Below are 17,500 nucleotides of genomic sequence, written 5' to 3'. Positions count from 1 at the left end.
TAGTCTTGAAGTGGCTCTCGAATCGAGTCAGCGCTCGCTTACGGCCACACCACCCTGAGCACGCCCGCTCTCGTCTGATCTCGGAAGCCAAGCAGGGTCGGGCCTGGTTAGTACTTGGATGGGAGACCGCCTGGGAATACCAGGTGCTGTAAGCATTTAATTCTTTATTTAATTAATTATTTAATTATTTATTCATATAATTTTTTTCCAGAAATGCATCCTTTCTGTAAGCGTTCGCCGATGGCATGGCGTTGCCACATTAGTCTTGAAGTGGCTCTCGAATCGAGTCAGCGCTCGCTTACGGCCACACCACCCTGAGCACGCCCGCTCTCGTCTGATCTCGGAAGCCAAGCAGGGTCGGGCCTGGTTAGTACTTGGATGGGAGACCGCCTGGGAATACCAGGTGCTGTAAGCATTTAATTCTTTATTTAATTAATTATTTAATTATTTATTCATATAATTGTTTTCCAGAAATGCATCCTTTCTGTAAGCGTTCGCCGATGGCATGGCGTTGCCACATTAGTCTTGAAGTGGCTCTCGAATCGAGTCAGCGCTCGCTTACGGCCACACCACCCTGAGCACGCCCGCTCTCGTCTGATCTCGGAAGCCAAGCAGGGTCGGGCCTGGTTAGTACTTGGATGGGAGACCGCCTGGGAATACCAGGTGCTGTAAGCATTTAATTCTTTATTTAATTAATTATTTAATTATTTATTCATATAATTTTTTTCCAGAAATGCATCCTTTCTGTAAGCGTTCGCCGATGGCATGGCGTTGCCACATTAGTCTTGAAGTGGCTCTCGAATCGAGTCAGCGCTCGCTTACGGCCACACCACCCTGAGCACGCCCGCTCTCGTCTGATCTCGGAAGCCAAGCAGGGTCGGGCCTGGTTAGTACTTGGATGGGAGACCGCCTGGGAATACCAGGTGCTGTAAGCATTTAATTCTTTATTTAATTAATTATTTAATTATTTATTCATATAATTTTTTTCCAGAAATGCATCCTTTCTGTAAGCGTTCGCCGATGGCATGGCGTTGCCACATTAGTCTTGAAGTGGCTCTCGAATCGAGTCAGCGCTCGCTTACGGCCACACCACCCTGAGCACGCCCGCTCTCGTCTGATCTCGGAAGCCAAGCAGGGTCGGGCCTGGTTAGTACTTGGATGGGAGACCGCCTGGGAATACCAGGTGCTGTAAGCATTTAATTCTTTATTTAATTAATTATTTAATTATTTATTCATATAATTTTTTTCCAGAAATGCATCCTTTCTGTAAGCGTTCGCCGATGGCATGGCGTTGCCACATTAGTCTTGAAGTGGCTCTCGAATCGAGTCAGCGCTCGCTTACGGCCACACCACCCTGAGCACGCCCGCTCTCGTCTGATCTCGGAAGCCAAGCAGGGTCGGGCCTGGTTAGTACTTGGATGGGAGACCGCCTGGGAATACCAGGTGCTGTAAGCATTTAATTCTTTATTTAATTAATTATTTAATTATTTATTCATATAATTTTTTTCCAGAAATGCATCCTTTCTGTAAGCGTTCGCCGATGGCATGGCGTTGCCACATTAGTCTTGAAGTGGCTCTCGAATCGAGTCAGCGCTCGCTTACGGCCACACCACCCTGAGCACGCCCGCTCTCGTCTGATCTCGGAAGCCAAGCAGGGTCGGGCCTGGTTAGTACTTGGATGGGAGACCGCCTGGGAATACCAGGTGCTGTAAGCATTTAATTCTTTATTTAATTAATTATTTAATTATTTATTCATATAATTTTTTTCCAGAAATGCATCCTTTCTGTAAGCGTTCGCCGATGGCATGGCGTTGCCACATTAGTCTTGAAGTGGCTCTCGAATCGAGTCAGCGCTCGCTTACGGCCACACCACCCTGAGCACGCCCGCTCTCGTCTGATCTCGGAAGCCAAGCAGGGTCGGGCCTGGTTAGTACTTGGATGGGAGACCGCCTGGGAATACCAGGTGCTGTAAGCATTTAATTCTTTATTTAATTAATTATTTAATTATTTATTCATATAATTTTTTTCCAGAAATGCATCCTTTCTGTAAGCGTTCGCCGATGGCATGGCGTTGCCACATTAGTCTTGAAGTGGCTCTCGAATCGAGTCAGCGCTCGCTTACGGCCACACCACCCTGAGCACGCCCGCTCTCGTCTGATCTCGGAAGCCAAGCAGGGTCGGGCCTGGTTAGTACTTGGATGGGAGACCGCCTGGGAATACCAGGTGCTGTAAGCATTTAATTAATTATTTAATTATTTATTCATATAATTTTTTTCCAGAAATGCATCCTTTCTGTAAGCGTTCGCCGATGGCATGGCGTTGCCACATTAGTCTTGAAGTGGCTCTCGAATCGAGTCAGCGCTCGCTTACGGCCACACCACCCTGAGCACGCCCGCTCTCGTCTGATCTCGGAAGCCAAGCAGGGTCGGGCCTGGTTAGTACTTGGATGGGAGACCGCCTGGGAATACCAGGTGCTGTAAGCATTTAATTCTTTATTTAATTAATTATTTAATTATTTATTCATATAATTTTTTTCCAGAAATGCATCCTTTCTGTAAGCGTTCGCCGATGGCATGGCGTTGCCACATTAGTCTTGAAGTGGCTCTCGAATCGAGTCAGCGCTCGCTTACGGCCACACCACCCTGAGCACGCCCGCTCTCGTCTGATCTCGGAAGCCAAGCAGGGTCGGGCCTGGTTAGTACTTGGATGGGAGACCGCCTGGGAATACCAGGTGCTGTAAGCATTTAATTCTTTATTTAATTAATTATTTAATTATTTATTCATATAATTTTTTTCCAGAAATGCATCCTTTCTGTAAGCGTTCGCCGATGGCATGGCGTTGCCACATTAGTCTTGAAGTGGCTCTCGAATCGAGTCAGCGCTCGCTTACGGCCACACCACCCTGAGCACGCCCGCTCTCGTCTGATCTCGGAAGCCAAGCAGGGTCGGGCCTGGTTAGTACTTGGATGGGAGACCGCCTGGGAATACCAGGTGCTGTAAGCATTTAATTCTTTATTTAATTAATTATTTAATTATTTATTCATATAATTTTTTTCCAGAAATGCATCCTTTCTGTAAGCGTTCGCCGATGGCATGGCGTTGCCACATTAGTCTTGAAGTGGCTCTCGAATCGAGTCAGCGCTCGCTTACGGCCACACCACCCTGAGCACGCCCGCTCTCGTCTGATCTCGGAAGCCAAGCAGGGTCGGGCCTGGTTAGTACTTGGATGGGAGACCGCCTGGGAATACCAGGTGCTGTAAGCATTTAATTCTTTATTTAATTAATTATTTAATTATTTATTCATATAATTTTTTTCCAGAAATGCATCCTTTCTGTAAGCGTTCGCCGATGGCATGGCGTTGCCACATTAGTCTTGAAGTGGCTCTCGAATCGAGTCAGCGCTCGCTTACGGCCACACCACCCTGAGCACGCCCGCTCTCGTCTGATCTCGGAAGCCAAGCAGGGTCGGGCCTGGTTAGTACTTGGATGGGAGACCGCCTGGGAATACCAGGTGCTGTAAGCATTTAATTCTTTATTTAATTAATTATTTAATTATTTATTCATATAATTTTTTTCCAGAAATGCATCCTTTCTGTAAGCGTTCGCCGATGGCATGGCGTTGCCACATTAGTCTTGAAGTGGCTCTCGAATCGAGTCAGCGCTCGCTTACGGCCACACCACCCTGAGCACGCCCGCTCTCGTCTGATCTCGGAAGCCAAGCAGGGTCGGGCCTGGTTAGTACTTGGATGGGAGACCGCCTGGGAATACCAGGTGCTGTAAGCATTTAATTAATTATTTAATTATTTATTCATATAATTTTTTTCCAGAAATGCATCCTTTCTGTAAGCGTTCGCCGATGGCATGGCGTTGCCACATTAGTCTTGAAGTGGCTCTCGAATCGAGTCAGCGCTCGCTTACGGCCACACCACCCTGAGCACGCCCGCTCTCGTCTGATCTCGGAAGCCAAGCAGGGTCGGGCCTGGTTAGTACTTGGATGGGAGACCGCCTGGGAATACCAGGTGCTGTAAGCATTTAATTCTTTATTTAATTAATTATTTAATTATTTATTCATATAATTTTTTTCCAGAAATGCATCCTTTCTGTAAGCGTTCGCCGATGGCATGGCGTTGCCACATTAGTCTTGAAGTGGCTCTCGAATCGAGTCAGCGCTCGCTTACGGCCACACCACCCTGAGCACGCCCGCTCTCGTCTGATCTCGGAAGCCAAGCAGGGTCGGGCCTGGTTAGTACTTGGATGGGAGACCGCCTGGGAATACCAGGTGCTGTAAGCATTTAATTCTTTATTTAATTAATTATTTAATTATTTATTCATATAATTTTTTTCCAGAAATGCATCCTTTCTGTAAGCGTTCGCCGATGGCATGGCGTTGCCACATTAGTCTTGAAGTGGCTCTCGAATCGAGTCAGCGCTCGCTTACGGCCACACCACCCTGAGCACGCCCGCTCTCGTCTGATCTCGGAAGCCAAGCAGGGTCGGGCCTGGTTAGTACTTGGATGGGAGACCGCCTGGGAATACCAGGTGCTGTAAGCATTTAATTCTTTATTTAATTAATTATTTAATTATTTATTCATATAATTTTTTTCCAGAAATGCATCCTTTCTGTAAGCGTTCGCCGATGGCATGGCGTTGCCACATTAGTCTTGAAGTGGCTCTCGAATCGAGTCAGCGCTCGCTTACGGCCACACCACCCTGAGCACGCCCGCTCTCGTCTGATCTCGGAAGCCAAGCAGGGTCGGGCCTGGTTAGTACTTGGATGGGAGACCGCCTGGGAATACCAGGTGCTGTAAGCATTTAATTCTTTATTTAATTAATTATTTAATTATTTATTCATATAATTTTTTTCCAGAAATGCATCCTTTCTGTAAGCGTTCGCCGATGGCATGGCGTTGCCACATTAGTCTTGAAGTGGCTCTCGAATCGAGTCAGCGCTCGCTTACGGCCACACCACCCTGAGCACGCCCGCTCTCGTCTGATCTCGGAAGCCAAGCAGGGTCGGGCCTGGTTAGTACTTGGATGGGAGACCGCCTGGGAATACCAGGTGCTGTAAGCATTTAATTCTTTATTTAATTAATTATTTAATTATTTATTCATATAATTTTTTTCCAGAAATGCATCCTTTCTGTAAGCGTTCGCCGATGGCATGGCGTTGCCACATTAGTCTTGAAGTGGCTCTCGAATCGAGTCAGCGCTCGCTTACGGCCACACCACCCTGAGCACGCCCGCTCTCGTCTGATCTCGGAAGCCAAGCAGGGTCGGGCCTGGTTAGTACTTGGATGGGAGACCGCCTGGGAATACCAGGTGCTGTAAGCATTTAATTCTTTATTTAATTAATTATTTAATTATTTATTCATATAATTTTTTTCCAGAAATGCATCCTTTCTGTAAGCGTTCGCCGATGGCATGGCGTTGCCACATTAGTCTTGAAGTGGCTCTCGAATCGAGTCAGCGCTCGCTTACGGCCACACCACCCTGAGCACGCCCGCTCTCGTCTGATCTCGGAAGCCAAGCAGGGTCGGGCCTGGTTAGTACTTGGATGGGAGACCGCCTGGGAATGGCTCATGACCCCTCCAAGTCCCTATCCTGGGTCCCGATCACCTTGGAAAAAGCCAGGTAAATAGATCAGTAGGACGGTGGAGGGAGGAGATGTGTTAGATATTGGGGGGGCCAAATAGAGGTCAATGTTTTCTCACTTCAGAACATCAATTCTAAATTTACTGTTCTTTTTATGTTTTTGTGAGTAAGACCATGAAGACTAGAATCTTTGACTTCAATGTTTTATTAAGTATAATATGATGTCTGTCACTTAATGTAACATACATCATGCTTTAAAGAAAACAATAAAAAAAACAAGCAATGTAACAAATGTTTTTGCTCATATCTATTTGATGTTTGAATGGATGCACTTTACAAATAAACTTGAGACTTTTAGTTACAATGTTTGCAAGATCACTGAAAAAATCTAAGAAGCTATATTAAGGCTACTTGAATAAAGTGTAATTTGCTCATATCTGAGATATTATTCACTCTATATGCCCTATTCGTCTCTAGAAAGCATGAAAAATGTACACATAAAATGGCCTTAATGGAATTTTAGAAAAATACTTAATCTTTACCATACTGGTAAGTAATTCAGCCTCTGCTATACTCAATACAGTTTCATGTGACAGTCTTTACCTCTATTAAGTGGACAAATGGAGAACAAGAGAGAGGAATCATATATTCGGAAACATTCTTTTTTTTATTTGTTCAACAATATATATCTATAGAAATAAATAAACAACACAACAATAATAACAATAACACAGGTCACAAGGTAAACAGAATAGAATTTACATTAATTATTAAGTAATTTAGCAGAAAATAGCTAAATAGGTACTAATAAGTTATTATTTACAGGATTCTTTTTAAGATTTATACATGTACACATTGAACAATATACAATATAAGTACAATCAGTGTTGGGGAAAGTTACTTTCCCCAATACTGTGTACAATATATACAAGGGGATGAAGTAAACTAGGTCTGATCCAGGTCTGAACCAGGTACAAGCCATACCCCAGAAATCTGCTATTGTGATTTGGGGGATGTAGTTGGCCCTCTAATTGTTATTTGTCTTCATTTTTAGTTCTTCATCTACTACACTTTTGAAGTGTTCGAAACTGTTGAACACAACACCTTCAAAACCTGAAGTGGTGGACTTTCTAGTTGCTGGGCAATACGTAAATATTTTTCGGCTACTTTCAGCAGCCTTGTCTTTGGACGGCGTGTACCTGCCCACCACACTGGGGTACTTGGTAGGCCCCACAAGGCTTCGGGGATTTATGAGGCTTGATTGGTCTGGATGTCAGCGCAGGAGGCGGTGCGAAAGGTATGAACCCTTGACTGCTGGATGCCCAACAGAGCATCATGGATGGTCCCTGTGGCTATGCAGGAACCACTACAAGGACAGGTGCTTTTGACGCTCTGGATGGGATGTACGTGGCCACAGGGGGTTTAGGTTGAATGGGCCGCTTCACAAACTCTTCCACATCTATCCTGCAAAAATAAATCATACATGCCATGATGAGTTTAATTCATAAGAAATAATGGGTATGACTATCAATTTACATGGTTTGTTGTGTTTAAGTTTAAACCATTCAGCTGATGAATTCAGTTATGTTCACATGTAAGCAATAAGGTATGAGAGGCTGTGCTGTATCGTGAATAAGTAACGGCTGAAGGGGTTGCAGGCACTCCGCTTCGTGTCACTTATTCACGACACAGCACTTGCCTCAAGTACCTTATTGCTTTTATAAAAAAGTTACCACACAATATTAAAGTTAAAAAATGTGTTAGTGCAACTTTAATGAAGTTATATCAGTAAAAGCATTTCTTCCGCTAGAAAAAATAGTCCCTGACCGTGAACAAGAACGTTCCAATGTGTAATATGCATGAAAGCTCACATAAAAACAAGAAACTGATCTCAAACTTTGTCTCATTCTATGTTTATGTTTATACGTTTGGTTGCTAAGGGTTTTACAGCTTACCTCCGCTTCTGATCATGCCTATTTCCAGCTGCATGACATAGGCTCTGGTGCTGAACCTGAGGTCGATCTGGAGCTGGAAGGGATTCTGACAGAGTAGGAGCTGCTGGCATTGGTTCTTCTTCTGGTTCTTCGTTGGTGGGGTTTCACCTTTGGCATTACGGTTGCCCTGTAGTTAGCCTTGGCATTCAGATTGGGCAGTTGAGGAGCATCATATCATTCTTGTTGTAGGCCAGCACTGCACTTGCAAGGGCACTCATAAACACCCCATAGTTGGCATGGCTCTGTTTGATGACAACAGCATCCCAGCGTGCAGCCAGTGTCGGATCACAGTGCCCTTCTGTGCCCAGTCCCTGAACAGATTCTCCAGGAAGGATGAAGCACTGTCACAATAAAAATTTTCAGCATGTGTTCTTTGTTTGTTTTTTTGACAAATATTATCAGGGTATATGTATGTGTTATTACCTACCGACAACAGTTGTTATCTGCATATATGACAGCTGGTGCAGGAGCCCTAGCTCATTCAAAGAGGGCCATCAGACCTTTGGCCATACGTCTGTAGCACCCCTCAGACTCAGCTGCCACCACCACTGTGGTCAAGAACTGGCCCCACTCGTTCAGCACACTGGTGATATACTGCATGGTGCCCTGGCCATCACCATATATCTTCTTAAGGACCTGGAAAACACAAAGCAGAACATTCATTTGATAGTTTCTATGAATAACCTGTCTGCCCAATATAATGAATTACAATGCATGTACATTTTGTATCAATCACATTTGAACGCTGAACAGTGAGGCCAAAGTCCCTTATTCAAAACAATAGGTTTGCTCAAGTCATTTTAAAGTGACTAAACAAATATTAAGTCTGCTGAACTTCATGAATTTATACAATACACATACCTTTTTTGTGCCATCAATGCAGAGGATTTCTCCAGACATCTTCTCCATCTCCATGATCATGTGCGCACGCCTCAGCACACGGGCACAAGGAAGGGTGTAAGTACCAACAGCTTTGACAAAGGACAGGATGCTCTTCTGAGACGATGCAGATCCATCCATACACTGCAGCTTGGCCTTTCCCTGCCTGTACAGACGGATGCATGGGTACAGGTGTTGTTTTTGGTGGCTGCTCAGATGCTTTTTCACTGAGAAGCTTTTCCCACACACTTCACACACATGTTCCTTTGGAAGATGAAGCTGCATGTGCCGAGTCAGGTTGGACTTCACAGAGAAACTCTTGTCACGCACTTGTGTCCCTCCACATCCATGATTTCTATTTGTTGTAATAAAACAGAAACAGATTCAGATTAGTTTCTTCTTTTCAAACTGTACAGGGGACTAAACACTGGAAAACCAGGAGATGCAAAACATGTACACAAGTAACAGTACTGCTAATACTATTACTTAAAGTAGAACTAAAAAGGTATTTTATTGATGTTATCAGATTTACTTTTTAATGTGATATTTCATATGATTAGCTGAAAGTACAAAAGGTAATGGTTTTATAATTGTAGACTTTATTTTTGCTTGCCTTGTGTTTTCAGTGTTTTAACATGTTATTGACTGTTAATGGATTATCATATTGTACAGTATGTAGTCAGTCAACTCCAACAGGAAAAACTGGCATTAGTATTACTAGCAATAAGTAAAATCTACCTGTATTTGGATAGTAGGTTAGTCTTAATGTCCAGCCCTGATTGTGTTTGGGTATTTCCAAAGTATTTAATTTGAGTAAAATATTACAAAGACTCGAAGAACTGCAGTTTACGATACACGTTAGCAGTTAACTTAGATGGGCGATTATATTTTCTCTATTAAAGCTTTTAAAACTTTAATAACTTTGTAATTACTGCACGTAAATCCACGCGAATCCATACAAATAACGGTTAGAAAGCATTTATATGAATATACTGGTAAATATACTCGACTTACCTCTTGTTTGCGATCTCAATCAAACGATGATAGTAGTGTTATTTACGTTTGTCACTCGCGTGATGCACTTAATATTCAAAGCAACGGCGCCATCTGATTGGTGGGTTGAGGAAGCGGCCTGCTCAACAGAGCTCAGTGATTGGTTGGTTGAGCAGCTCAACTTGCTCAACGGCGCTCAATGATTGGTCGGCATAGGGACTTGGAGGAGAGAACGCCTGGGAATACCAGGTGCTGTAAGCATTTAATTCTTTATTTAATTAATTATTTAATTATTTATTCATATAATTTTTTTCCAGAAATGCATCCTTTCTGTAAGCGTTCGCCGATGGCATGGCGTTGCCACATTAGTCTTGAAGTGGCTCTCGAATCGAGTCAGCGCTCGCTTACGGCCACACCACCCTGAGCACGCCCGCTCTCGTCTGATCTCGGAAGCCAAGCAGGGTCGGGCCTGGTTAGTACTTGGATGGGAGACCGCCTGGGAATACCAGGTGCTGTAAGCATTTAATTCTTTATTTAATTAATTATTTAATTATTTATTCATATAATTTTTTTCCAGAAATGCATCCTTTCTGTAAGCGTTCGCCGATGGCATGGCGTTGCCACATTAGTCTTGAAGTGGCTCTCGAATCGAGTCAGCGCTCGCTTACGGCCACACCACCCTGAGCACGCCCGCTCTCGTCTGATCTCGGAAGCCAAGCAGGGTCGGGCCTGGTTAGTACTTGGATGGGAGACCGCCTGGGAATACCAGGTGCTGTAAGCATTTAATTCTTTATTTAATTAATTATTTAATTATTTATTCATATAATTTTTTTCCAGAAATGCATCCTTTCTGTAAGCGTTCGCCGATGGCATGGCGTTGCCACATTAGTCTTGAAGTGGCTCTCGAATCGAGTCAGCGCTCGCTTACGGCCACACCACCCTGAGCACGCCCGCTCTCGTCTGATCTCGGAAGCCAAGCAGGGTCGGGCCTGGTTAGTACTTGGATGGGAGACCGCCTGGGAATACCAGGTGCTGTAAGCATTTAATTCTTTATTTAATTAATTATTTAATTATTTATTCATATAATTTTTTTCCAGAAATGCATCCTTTCTGTAAGCGTTCGCCGATGGCATGGCGTTGCCACATTAGTCTTGAAGTGGCTCTCGAATCGAGTCAGCGCTCGCTTACGGCCACACCACCCTGAGCACGCCCGCTCTCGTCTGATCTCGGAAGCCAAGCAGGGTCGGGCCTGGTTAGTACTTGGATGGGAGACCGCCTGGGAATACCAGGTGCTGTAAGCATTTAATTCTTTATTTAATTAATTATTTAATTATTTATTCATATAATTTTTTTCCAGAAATGCATCCTTTCTGTAAGCGTTCGCCGATGGCATGGCGTTGCCACATTAGTCTTGAAGTGGCTCTCGAATCGAGTCAGCGCTCGCTTACGGCCACACCACCCTGAGCACGCCCGCTCTCGTCTGATCTCGGAAGCCAAGCAGGGTCGGGCCTGGTTAGTACTTGGATGGGAGACCGCCTGGGAATACCAGGTGCTGTAAGCATTTAATTCTTTATTTAATTAATTATTTAATTATTTATTCATATAATTTTTTTCCAGAAATGCATCCTTTCTGTAAGCGTTCGCCGATGGCATGGCGTTGCCACATTAGTCTTGAAGTGGCTCTCGAATCGAGTCAGCGCTCGCTTACGGCCACACCACCCTGAGCACGCCCGCTCTCGTCTGATCTCGGAAGCCAAGCAGGGTCGGGCCTGGTTAGTACTTGGATGGGAGACCGCCTGGGAATACCAGGTGCTGTAAGCATTAAATTCTTTATTTAATTAATTATTTAATTATTTATTCATATAATTTTTTTCCAGAAATGCATCCTTTCTGTAAGCGTTCGCCGATGGCATGGCGTTGCCACATTAGTCTTGAAGTGGCTCTCGAATCGAGTCAGCGCTCGCTTACGGCCACACCACCCTGAGCACGCCCGCTCTCGTCTGATCTCGGAAGCCAAGCAGGGTCGGGCCTGGTTAGTACTTGGATGGGAGACCGCCTGGGAATACCAGGTGCTGTAAGCATTTAATTAATTATTTAATTATTTATTCATATAATTTTTTTCCAGAAATGCATCCTTTCTGTAAGCGTTCGCCGATGGCATGGCGTTGCCACATTAGTCTTGAAGTGGCTCTCGAATCGAGTCAGCGCTCGCTTACGGCCACACCACCCTGAGCACGCCCGCTCTCGTCTGATCTCGGAAGCCAAGCAGGGTCGGGCCTGGTTAGTACTTGGATGGGAGACCGCCTGGGAATACCAGGTGCTGTAAGCATTTAATTCTTTATTTAATTAATTATTTAATTATTTATTCATATAATTTTTTTCCAGAAATGCATCCTTTCTGTAAGCGTTCGCCGATGGCATGGCGTTGCCACATTAGTCTTGAAGTGGCTCTCGAATCGAGTCAGCGCTCGCTTACGGCCACACCACCCTGAGCACGCCCGCTCTCGTCTGATCTCGGAAGCCAAGCAGGGTCGGGCCTGGTTAGTACTTGGATGGGAGACCGCCTGGGAATACCAGGTGCTGTAAGCATTTAATTCTTTATTTAATTAATTATTTAATTATTTATTCATATAATTTTTTTCCAGAAATGCATCCTTTCTGTAAGCGTTCGCCGATGGCATGGCGTTGCCACATTAGTCTTGAAGTGGCTCTCGAATCGAGTCAGCGCTCGCTTACGGCCACACCACCCTGAGCACGCCCGCTCTCGTCTGATCTCGGAAGCCAAGCAGGGTCGGGCCTGGTTAGTACTTGGATGGGAGACCGCCTGGGAATACCAGGTGCTGTAAGCATTTAATTCTTTATTTAATCAATTATTTAATTATTTATTCATATAATTGTTTTCCAGAAATGCATCCTTTCTGTAAGCGTTCGCCGATGGCATGGCGTTGCCACATTAGTCTTGAAGTGGCTCTCGAATCGAGTCAGCGCTCGCTTACGGCCACACCACCCTGAGCACGCCCGCTCTCGTCTGATCTCGGAAGCCAAGCAGGGTCGGGCCTGGTTAGTACTTGGATGGGAGACCGCCTGGGAATACCAGGTGCTGTAAGCATTTAATTCTTTATTTAATTAATTATTTAATTATTTATTCATATAATTTTTTTCCAGAAATGCATCCTTTCTGTAAGCGTTCGCCGATGGCATGGCGTTGCCACATTAGTCTTGAAGTGGCTCTCGAATCGAGTCAGCGCTCGCTTACGGCCACACCACCCTGAGCACGCCCGCTCTCGTCTGATCTCGGAAGCCAAGCAGGGTCGGGCCTGGTTAGTACTTGGATGGGAGACCGCCTGGGAATACCAGGTGCTGTAAGCATTTAATTAATTATTTAATTATTTATTCATATAATTTTTTTCCAGAAATGCATCCTTTCTGTAAGCGTTCGCCGATGGCATGGCGTTGCCACATTAGTCTTGAAGTGGCTCTCGAATCGAGTCAGCGCTCGCTTACGGCCACACCACCCTGAGCACGCCCGCTCTCGTCTGATCTCGGAAGCCAAGCAGGGTCGGGCCTGGTTAGTACTTGGATGGGAGACCGCCTGGGAATACCAGGTGCTGTAAGCATTTAATTCTTTATTTAATTAATTATTTAATTATTTATTCATATAATTTTTTTCCAGAAATGCATCCTTTCTGTAAGCGTTCGCCGATGGCATGGCGTTGCCACATTAGTCTTGAAGTGGCTCTCGAATCGAGTCAGCGCTCGCTTACGGCCACACCACCCTGAGCACGCCCGCTCTCGTCTGATCTCGGAAGCCAAGCAGGGTCGGGCCTGGTTAGTACTTGGATGGGAGACCGCCTGGGAATACCAGGTGCTGTAAGCATTTAATTCTTTATTTAATTAATTATTTAATTATTTATTCATATAATTTTTTTCCAGAAATGCATCCTTTCTGTAAGCGTTCGCCGATGGCATGGCTTTGCCACATTAGTCTTGAAGTGGCTCTCGAATCGAGTCAGCGCTCGCTTACGGCCACACCACCCTGAGCACGCCCGCTCTCGTCTGATCTCGGAAGCCAAGCAGGGTCGGGCCTGGTTAGTACTTGGATGGGAGACCGCCTGGGAATACCAGGTGCTGTAAGCATTTAATTCTTTATTTAATCAATTATTTAATTATTTATTCATATAATTGTTTTCCAGAAATGCATCCTTTCTGTAAGCGTTCGCCGATGGCATGGCTTTGCCACATTAGTCTTGAAGTGGCTCTCGAATCGAGTCAGCGCTCGCTTACGGCCACACCACCCTGAGCACGCCCGCTCTCGTCTGATCTCGGAAGCCAAGCAGGGTCGGGCCTGGTTAGTACTTGGATGGGAGACCGCCTGGGAATACCAGGTGCTGTAAGCATTTAATTCTTTATTTAATCAATTATTTAATTATTTATTCATATAATTTTTTTCCAGAAATGCATCCTTTCTGTAAGCGTTCGCCGATGGCATGGCGTTGCCACATTAGTCTTGAAGTGGCTCTCGAATCGAGTCAGCGCTCGCTTACGGCCACACCACCCTGAGCACGCCCGCTCTCGTCTGATCTCGGAAGCCAAGCAGGGTCGGGCCTGGTTAGTACTTGGATGGGAGACCGCCTGGGAATACCAGGTGCTGTAAGCATTTAATTCTTTATTTAATTAATTATTTAATTATTTATTCATATAATTTTTTTCCAGAAATGCATCCTTTCTGTAAGCGTTCGCCGATGGCATGGCGTTGCCACATTAGTCTTGAAGTGGCTCTCGAATCGAGTCAGCGCTCGCTTACGGCCACACCACCCTGAGCACGCCCGCTCTCGTCTGATCTCGGAAGCCAAGCAGGGTCGGGCCTGGTTAGTACTTGGATGGGAGACCGCCTGGGAATACCAGGTGCTGTAAGCATTTAATTCTTTATTTAATTAATTATTTAATTATTTATTCATATAATTTTTTTCCAGAAATGCATCCTTTCTGTAAGCGTTCGCCGATGGCATGGCGTTGCCACATTAGTCTTGAAGTGGCTCTCGAATCGAGTCAGCGCTCGCTTACGGCCACACCACCCTGAGCACGCCCGCTCTCGTCTGATCTCGGAAGCCAAGCAGGGTCGGGCCTGTTTAGTACTTGGATGGGAGACCGCCTGGGAATACCAGGTGCTGTAAGCATTTAATTAATTATTTAATTATTTATTCATATAATTTTTTTCCAGAAATGCATCCTTTCTGTAAGCGTTCGCCGATGGCATGGCGTTGCCACATTAGTCTTGAAGTGGCTCTCGAATCGAGTCAGCGCTCGCTTACGGCCACACCACCCTGAGCACGCCCGCTCTCGTCTGATCTCGGAAGCCAAGCAGGGTCGGGCCTGGTTAGTACTTGGATGGGAGACCGCCTGGGAATACCAGGTGCTGTAAGCATTTAATTCTTTATTTAATTAATTATTTAATTATTTATTCATATAATTTTTTTCCAGAAATGCATCCTTTCTGTAAGCGTTCGCCGATGGCATGGCGTTGCCACATTAGTCTTGAAGTGGCTCTCGAATCGAGTCAGCGCTCGCTTACGGCCACACCACCCTGAGCACGCCCGCTCTCGTCTGATCTCGGAAGCCAAGCAGGGTCGGGCCTGGTTAGTACTTGGATGGGAGACCGCCTGGGAATACCAGGTGCTGTAAGCATTTAATTCTTTATTTAATTAATTATTTAATTATTTATTCATATAATTTTTTTCCAGAAATGCATCCTTTCTGTAAGCGTTCGCCGATGGCATGGCGTTGCCACATTAGTCTTGAAGTGGCTCTCGAATCGAGTCAGCGCTCGCTTACGGCCACACCACCCTGAGCACGCCCGCTCTCGTCTGATCTCGGAAGCCAAGCAGGGTCGGGCCTGGTTAGTACTTGGATGGGAGACCGCCTGGGAATACCAGGTGCTGTAAGCATTTAATTCTTTATTTAATTAATTATTTAATTATTTATTCATATAATTTTTTTCCAGAAATGCATCCTTTCTGTAAGCGTTCGCCGATGGCATGGCTTTGCCACATTAGTCTTGAAGTGGCTCTCGAATCGAGTCAGCGCTCGCTTACGGCCACACCACCCTGAGCACGCCCGCTCTCGTCTGATCTCGGAAGCCAAGCAGGGTCGGGCCTGGTTAGTACTTGGATGGGAGACCGCCTGGGAATACCAGGTGCTGTAAGCATTTAATTCTTTATTTAATTAATTATTTAATTATTTATTCATATAATTTTTTTCCAGAAATGCATCCTTTCTGTAAGCGTTCGCCGATGGCATGGCGTTGCCACATTAGTCTTGAAGTGGCTCTCGAATCGAGTCAGCGCTCGCTTACGGCCACACCACCCTGAGCACGCCCGCTCTCGTCTGATCTCGGAAGCCAAGCAGGGTCGGGCCTGGTTAGTACTTGGATGGGAGACCGCCTGGGAATACCAGGTGCTGTAAGCATTTAATTCTTTATTTAATTAATTATTTAATTATTTATTCATATAATTTTTTTCCAGAAATGCATCCTTTCTGTAAGCGTTCGCCGATGGCATGGCGTTGCCACATTAGTCTTGAAGTGGCTCTCGAATCGAGTCAGCGCTCGCTTACGGCCACACCACCCTGAGCACGCCCGCTCTCGTCTGATCTCGGAAGCCAAGCAGGGTCGGGCCTGGTTAGTACTTGGATGGGAGACCGCCTGGGAATACCAGGTGCTGTAAGCATTTAATTCTTTATTTAATTAATTATTTAATTATTTATTCATATAATTTTTTTCCAGAAATGCATCCTTTCTGTAAGCGTTCGCCGATGGCATGGCGTTGCCACATTAGTCTTGAAGTGGCTCTCGAATCGAGTCAGCGCTCGCTTACGGCCACACCACCCTGAGCACGCCCGCTCTCGTCTGATCTCGGAAGCCAAGCAGGGTCGGGCCTGGTTAGTACTTGGATGGGAGACCGCCTGGGAATACCAGGTGCTGTAAGCATTTAATTCTTTATTTAATTAATTATTTAATTATTTATTCATATAATTTTTTTCCAGAAATGCATCCTTTCTGTAAGCGTTCGCCGATGGCATGGCGTTGCCACATTAGTCTTGAAGTGGCTCTCGAATCGAGTCAGCGCTCGCTTACGGCCACACCACCCTGAGCACGCCCGCTCTCGTCTGATCTCGGAAGCCAAGCAGGGTCGGGCCTGGTTAGTACTTGGATGGGAGACCGCCTGGGAATACCAGGTGCTGTAAGCATTTAATTCTTTATTTAATTAATTATTTAATTATTTATTCATATAATTTTTTTCCAGAAATGCATCCTTTCTGTAAGCGTTCGCCGATGGCATGGCGTTGCCACATTAGTCTTGAAGTGGCTCTCGAATCGAGTCAGCGCTCGCTTACGGCCACACCACCCTGAGCACGCCCGCTCTCGTCTGATCTCGGAAGCCAAGCAGGGTCGGGCCTGGTTAGTACTTGGATGGGAGACCGCCTGGGAATACCAGGTGCTGTAAGCATTTAATTCTTTATTTAATTAATTATTTAATTATTTATTCATATAATTTTTTTCCAGAAATGCATCCTTTCTGTAAGCGTTCGCCGATGGCATGGCGTTGCCACATTAGTCTTGAAGTGGCTCTCGAATCGAGTCAGCGCTCGCTTACGGCCACACCACCCTGAGCACGCCCGCTCTCGTCTGATCTCGGAAGCCAAGCAGGGTCGGGCCTGGTTAGTACTTGGATGGGAGACCGCCTGGGAATACCAGGTGCTGTAAGCATTTAATTAATTATTTAATTATTTATTCATATAATTTTTTTCCAGAAATGCATCCTTTCTGTAAGCGTTCGCCGATGGCATGGCGTTGCCACATTAGTCTTGAAGTGGCTCTCGAATCGAGTCAGCGCTCGCTTACGGCCACACCACCCTGAGCACGCCCGCTCTCGTCTGATCTCGGAAGCCAAGCAGGGTCGGGCCTGGTTAGTACTTGGATGGGAGACCGCCTGGGAATACCAGGTGCTGTAAGCATTTAATTCTTTATTTAATTAATTATTTAA

At 45.3% G+C, this 17,500-nt stretch overlaps 51 non-coding genes across 51 annotated transcripts; all 51 read left to right on the top strand.

Annotated features, from left to right (window-relative positions):
- Positions 1-36: 36 nt before the first annotated feature.
- Positions 37-155, top strand: LOC129419216 (5S ribosomal RNA). Its single transcript, XR_008636404.1, has one exon. It is a non-coding gene; the product is annotated as a 5S ribosomal RNA (ribosomal RNA).
- A 141-nt stretch (positions 156-296) lies between these two features.
- On the top strand, positions 297-415 carry LOC129414244 (5S ribosomal RNA). The gene has a single exon (XR_008634294.1). It is a non-coding gene; the product is annotated as a 5S ribosomal RNA (ribosomal RNA).
- Positions 416-556: 141 nt separating this feature from the next.
- On the top strand, positions 557-675 carry LOC129415554 (5S ribosomal RNA). The gene has a single exon (XR_008634893.2). It is a non-coding gene; the product is annotated as a 5S ribosomal RNA (ribosomal RNA).
- A 141-nt stretch (positions 676-816) lies between these two features.
- On the top strand, positions 817-935 carry LOC141355655 (5S ribosomal RNA). Its single transcript, XR_012362091.1, has one exon. It is a non-coding gene; the product is annotated as a 5S ribosomal RNA (ribosomal RNA).
- Positions 936-1,076: 141 nt separating this feature from the next.
- LOC129414250 (5S ribosomal RNA) lies at positions 1,077-1,195 on the top strand. The gene has a single exon (XR_008634296.1). It is a non-coding gene; the product is annotated as a 5S ribosomal RNA (ribosomal RNA).
- Positions 1,196-1,336: 141 nt separating this feature from the next.
- On the top strand, positions 1,337-1,455 carry LOC129416454 (5S ribosomal RNA). The gene has a single exon (XR_008635375.2). It is a non-coding gene; the product is annotated as a 5S ribosomal RNA (ribosomal RNA).
- Positions 1,456-1,596: 141 nt separating this feature from the next.
- LOC141355654 (5S ribosomal RNA) lies at positions 1,597-1,715 on the top strand. The gene has a single exon (XR_012362090.1). It is a non-coding gene; the product is annotated as a 5S ribosomal RNA (ribosomal RNA).
- A 141-nt stretch (positions 1,716-1,856) lies between these two features.
- Positions 1,857-1,975, top strand: LOC129417214 (5S ribosomal RNA). Its single transcript, XR_012362089.1, has one exon. It is a non-coding gene; the product is annotated as a 5S ribosomal RNA (ribosomal RNA).
- Positions 1,976-2,116: 141 nt separating this feature from the next.
- LOC141355652 (5S ribosomal RNA) lies at positions 2,117-2,235 on the top strand. The gene has a single exon (XR_012362087.1). It is a non-coding gene; the product is annotated as a 5S ribosomal RNA (ribosomal RNA).
- A 129-nt stretch (positions 2,236-2,364) lies between these two features.
- LOC141355651 (5S ribosomal RNA) lies at positions 2,365-2,483 on the top strand. Its single transcript, XR_012362086.1, has one exon. It is a non-coding gene; the product is annotated as a 5S ribosomal RNA (ribosomal RNA).
- A 141-nt stretch (positions 2,484-2,624) lies between these two features.
- On the top strand, positions 2,625-2,743 carry LOC129415810 (5S ribosomal RNA). Its single transcript, XR_008635006.2, has one exon. It is a non-coding gene; the product is annotated as a 5S ribosomal RNA (ribosomal RNA).
- A 141-nt stretch (positions 2,744-2,884) lies between these two features.
- LOC129419252 (5S ribosomal RNA) lies at positions 2,885-3,003 on the top strand. The gene has a single exon (XR_008636413.1). It is a non-coding gene; the product is annotated as a 5S ribosomal RNA (ribosomal RNA).
- Positions 3,004-3,144: 141 nt separating this feature from the next.
- Positions 3,145-3,263, top strand: LOC129417000 (5S ribosomal RNA). The gene has a single exon (XR_012362085.1). It is a non-coding gene; the product is annotated as a 5S ribosomal RNA (ribosomal RNA).
- Positions 3,264-3,404: 141 nt separating this feature from the next.
- LOC129419260 (5S ribosomal RNA) lies at positions 3,405-3,523 on the top strand. The gene has a single exon (XR_008636415.1). It is a non-coding gene; the product is annotated as a 5S ribosomal RNA (ribosomal RNA).
- Positions 3,524-3,664: 141 nt separating this feature from the next.
- On the top strand, positions 3,665-3,783 carry LOC141355650 (5S ribosomal RNA). The gene has a single exon (XR_012362084.1). It is a non-coding gene; the product is annotated as a 5S ribosomal RNA (ribosomal RNA).
- A 129-nt stretch (positions 3,784-3,912) lies between these two features.
- Positions 3,913-4,031, top strand: LOC141355649 (5S ribosomal RNA). Its single transcript, XR_012362083.1, has one exon. It is a non-coding gene; the product is annotated as a 5S ribosomal RNA (ribosomal RNA).
- Positions 4,032-4,172: 141 nt separating this feature from the next.
- On the top strand, positions 4,173-4,291 carry LOC129419287 (5S ribosomal RNA). The gene has a single exon (XR_008636420.1). It is a non-coding gene; the product is annotated as a 5S ribosomal RNA (ribosomal RNA).
- A 141-nt stretch (positions 4,292-4,432) lies between these two features.
- LOC141355648 (5S ribosomal RNA) lies at positions 4,433-4,551 on the top strand. The gene has a single exon (XR_012362082.1). It is a non-coding gene; the product is annotated as a 5S ribosomal RNA (ribosomal RNA).
- Positions 4,552-4,692: 141 nt separating this feature from the next.
- Positions 4,693-4,811, top strand: LOC141355646 (5S ribosomal RNA). Its single transcript, XR_012362080.1, has one exon. It is a non-coding gene; the product is annotated as a 5S ribosomal RNA (ribosomal RNA).
- A 141-nt stretch (positions 4,812-4,952) lies between these two features.
- On the top strand, positions 4,953-5,071 carry LOC129418157 (5S ribosomal RNA). Its single transcript, XR_008636007.1, has one exon. It is a non-coding gene; the product is annotated as a 5S ribosomal RNA (ribosomal RNA).
- A 141-nt stretch (positions 5,072-5,212) lies between these two features.
- Positions 5,213-5,331, top strand: LOC129418096 (5S ribosomal RNA). Its single transcript, XR_008635981.1, has one exon. It is a non-coding gene; the product is annotated as a 5S ribosomal RNA (ribosomal RNA).
- A 4,529-nt stretch (positions 5,332-9,860) lies between these two features.
- Positions 9,861-9,979, top strand: LOC141355645 (5S ribosomal RNA). Its single transcript, XR_012362079.1, has one exon. It is a non-coding gene; the product is annotated as a 5S ribosomal RNA (ribosomal RNA).
- Positions 9,980-10,120: 141 nt separating this feature from the next.
- Positions 10,121-10,239, top strand: LOC141355644 (5S ribosomal RNA). The gene has a single exon (XR_012362078.1). It is a non-coding gene; the product is annotated as a 5S ribosomal RNA (ribosomal RNA).
- A 141-nt stretch (positions 10,240-10,380) lies between these two features.
- LOC141355643 (5S ribosomal RNA) lies at positions 10,381-10,499 on the top strand. Its single transcript, XR_012362077.1, has one exon. It is a non-coding gene; the product is annotated as a 5S ribosomal RNA (ribosomal RNA).
- A 141-nt stretch (positions 10,500-10,640) lies between these two features.
- LOC129455097 (5S ribosomal RNA) lies at positions 10,641-10,759 on the top strand. Its single transcript, XR_008648228.2, has one exon. It is a non-coding gene; the product is annotated as a 5S ribosomal RNA (ribosomal RNA).
- A 141-nt stretch (positions 10,760-10,900) lies between these two features.
- LOC141355642 (5S ribosomal RNA) lies at positions 10,901-11,019 on the top strand. Its single transcript, XR_012362076.1, has one exon. It is a non-coding gene; the product is annotated as a 5S ribosomal RNA (ribosomal RNA).
- Positions 11,020-11,160: 141 nt separating this feature from the next.
- Positions 11,161-11,279, top strand: LOC141355641 (5S ribosomal RNA). The gene has a single exon (XR_012362075.1). It is a non-coding gene; the product is annotated as a 5S ribosomal RNA (ribosomal RNA).
- Positions 11,280-11,420: 141 nt separating this feature from the next.
- Positions 11,421-11,539, top strand: LOC141355640 (5S ribosomal RNA). Its single transcript, XR_012362074.1, has one exon. It is a non-coding gene; the product is annotated as a 5S ribosomal RNA (ribosomal RNA).
- A 129-nt stretch (positions 11,540-11,668) lies between these two features.
- On the top strand, positions 11,669-11,787 carry LOC141355638 (5S ribosomal RNA). The gene has a single exon (XR_012362072.1). It is a non-coding gene; the product is annotated as a 5S ribosomal RNA (ribosomal RNA).
- Positions 11,788-11,928: 141 nt separating this feature from the next.
- On the top strand, positions 11,929-12,047 carry LOC141355637 (5S ribosomal RNA). The gene has a single exon (XR_012362071.1). It is a non-coding gene; the product is annotated as a 5S ribosomal RNA (ribosomal RNA).
- Positions 12,048-12,188: 141 nt separating this feature from the next.
- On the top strand, positions 12,189-12,307 carry LOC141355636 (5S ribosomal RNA). Its single transcript, XR_012362070.1, has one exon. It is a non-coding gene; the product is annotated as a 5S ribosomal RNA (ribosomal RNA).
- A 141-nt stretch (positions 12,308-12,448) lies between these two features.
- LOC141355635 (5S ribosomal RNA) lies at positions 12,449-12,567 on the top strand. Its single transcript, XR_012362069.1, has one exon. It is a non-coding gene; the product is annotated as a 5S ribosomal RNA (ribosomal RNA).
- Positions 12,568-12,708: 141 nt separating this feature from the next.
- LOC141355634 (5S ribosomal RNA) lies at positions 12,709-12,827 on the top strand. Its single transcript, XR_012362068.1, has one exon. It is a non-coding gene; the product is annotated as a 5S ribosomal RNA (ribosomal RNA).
- A 129-nt stretch (positions 12,828-12,956) lies between these two features.
- On the top strand, positions 12,957-13,075 carry LOC141355632 (5S ribosomal RNA). Its single transcript, XR_012362066.1, has one exon. It is a non-coding gene; the product is annotated as a 5S ribosomal RNA (ribosomal RNA).
- Positions 13,076-13,216: 141 nt separating this feature from the next.
- LOC141355631 (5S ribosomal RNA) lies at positions 13,217-13,335 on the top strand. Its single transcript, XR_012362065.1, has one exon. It is a non-coding gene; the product is annotated as a 5S ribosomal RNA (ribosomal RNA).
- A 141-nt stretch (positions 13,336-13,476) lies between these two features.
- Positions 13,477-13,595, top strand: LOC129419362 (5S ribosomal RNA). Its single transcript, XR_008636486.1, has one exon. It is a non-coding gene; the product is annotated as a 5S ribosomal RNA (ribosomal RNA).
- Positions 13,596-13,736: 141 nt separating this feature from the next.
- On the top strand, positions 13,737-13,855 carry LOC141355630 (5S ribosomal RNA). The gene has a single exon (XR_012362064.1). It is a non-coding gene; the product is annotated as a 5S ribosomal RNA (ribosomal RNA).
- Positions 13,856-13,996: 141 nt separating this feature from the next.
- Positions 13,997-14,115, top strand: LOC129419368 (5S ribosomal RNA). The gene has a single exon (XR_008636489.1). It is a non-coding gene; the product is annotated as a 5S ribosomal RNA (ribosomal RNA).
- Positions 14,116-14,256: 141 nt separating this feature from the next.
- LOC129415840 (5S ribosomal RNA) lies at positions 14,257-14,375 on the top strand. Its single transcript, XR_008635018.2, has one exon. It is a non-coding gene; the product is annotated as a 5S ribosomal RNA (ribosomal RNA).
- A 141-nt stretch (positions 14,376-14,516) lies between these two features.
- LOC141357609 (5S ribosomal RNA) lies at positions 14,517-14,635 on the top strand. The gene has a single exon (XR_012364096.1). It is a non-coding gene; the product is annotated as a 5S ribosomal RNA (ribosomal RNA).
- A 129-nt stretch (positions 14,636-14,764) lies between these two features.
- LOC129420193 (5S ribosomal RNA) lies at positions 14,765-14,883 on the top strand. The gene has a single exon (XR_008636778.1). It is a non-coding gene; the product is annotated as a 5S ribosomal RNA (ribosomal RNA).
- Positions 14,884-15,024: 141 nt separating this feature from the next.
- LOC129416792 (5S ribosomal RNA) lies at positions 15,025-15,143 on the top strand. The gene has a single exon (XR_008635531.2). It is a non-coding gene; the product is annotated as a 5S ribosomal RNA (ribosomal RNA).
- Positions 15,144-15,284: 141 nt separating this feature from the next.
- LOC141355628 (5S ribosomal RNA) lies at positions 15,285-15,403 on the top strand. The gene has a single exon (XR_012362062.1). It is a non-coding gene; the product is annotated as a 5S ribosomal RNA (ribosomal RNA).
- Positions 15,404-15,544: 141 nt separating this feature from the next.
- On the top strand, positions 15,545-15,663 carry LOC141355627 (5S ribosomal RNA). Its single transcript, XR_012362061.1, has one exon. It is a non-coding gene; the product is annotated as a 5S ribosomal RNA (ribosomal RNA).
- Positions 15,664-15,804: 141 nt separating this feature from the next.
- LOC141355626 (5S ribosomal RNA) lies at positions 15,805-15,923 on the top strand. Its single transcript, XR_012362060.1, has one exon. It is a non-coding gene; the product is annotated as a 5S ribosomal RNA (ribosomal RNA).
- Positions 15,924-16,064: 141 nt separating this feature from the next.
- Positions 16,065-16,183, top strand: LOC129417251 (5S ribosomal RNA). The gene has a single exon (XR_012362059.1). It is a non-coding gene; the product is annotated as a 5S ribosomal RNA (ribosomal RNA).
- A 141-nt stretch (positions 16,184-16,324) lies between these two features.
- On the top strand, positions 16,325-16,443 carry LOC141355625 (5S ribosomal RNA). Its single transcript, XR_012362058.1, has one exon. It is a non-coding gene; the product is annotated as a 5S ribosomal RNA (ribosomal RNA).
- Positions 16,444-16,584: 141 nt separating this feature from the next.
- LOC141355624 (5S ribosomal RNA) lies at positions 16,585-16,703 on the top strand. The gene has a single exon (XR_012362057.1). It is a non-coding gene; the product is annotated as a 5S ribosomal RNA (ribosomal RNA).
- A 141-nt stretch (positions 16,704-16,844) lies between these two features.
- LOC141355623 (5S ribosomal RNA) lies at positions 16,845-16,963 on the top strand. Its single transcript, XR_012362056.1, has one exon. It is a non-coding gene; the product is annotated as a 5S ribosomal RNA (ribosomal RNA).
- Positions 16,964-17,104: 141 nt separating this feature from the next.
- On the top strand, positions 17,105-17,223 carry LOC141355621 (5S ribosomal RNA). Its single transcript, XR_012362054.1, has one exon. It is a non-coding gene; the product is annotated as a 5S ribosomal RNA (ribosomal RNA).
- Positions 17,224-17,352: 129 nt separating this feature from the next.
- Positions 17,353-17,471, top strand: LOC141355620 (5S ribosomal RNA). The gene has a single exon (XR_012362053.1). It is a non-coding gene; the product is annotated as a 5S ribosomal RNA (ribosomal RNA).
- The last annotated feature ends 29 nt before the right edge of the window (positions 17,472-17,500 follow it).

The sequence above is a fragment of the Misgurnus anguillicaudatus genome, chromosome 21 (genome assembly GCF_027580225.2).
Source record: "Misgurnus anguillicaudatus chromosome 21, ASM2758022v2, whole genome shotgun sequence".
NCBI lineage: Eukaryota > Metazoa > Chordata > Actinopteri > Cypriniformes > Cobitidae > Misgurnus > Misgurnus anguillicaudatus.
This window is presented reverse-complemented; position numbering and strand designations above follow the sequence as displayed.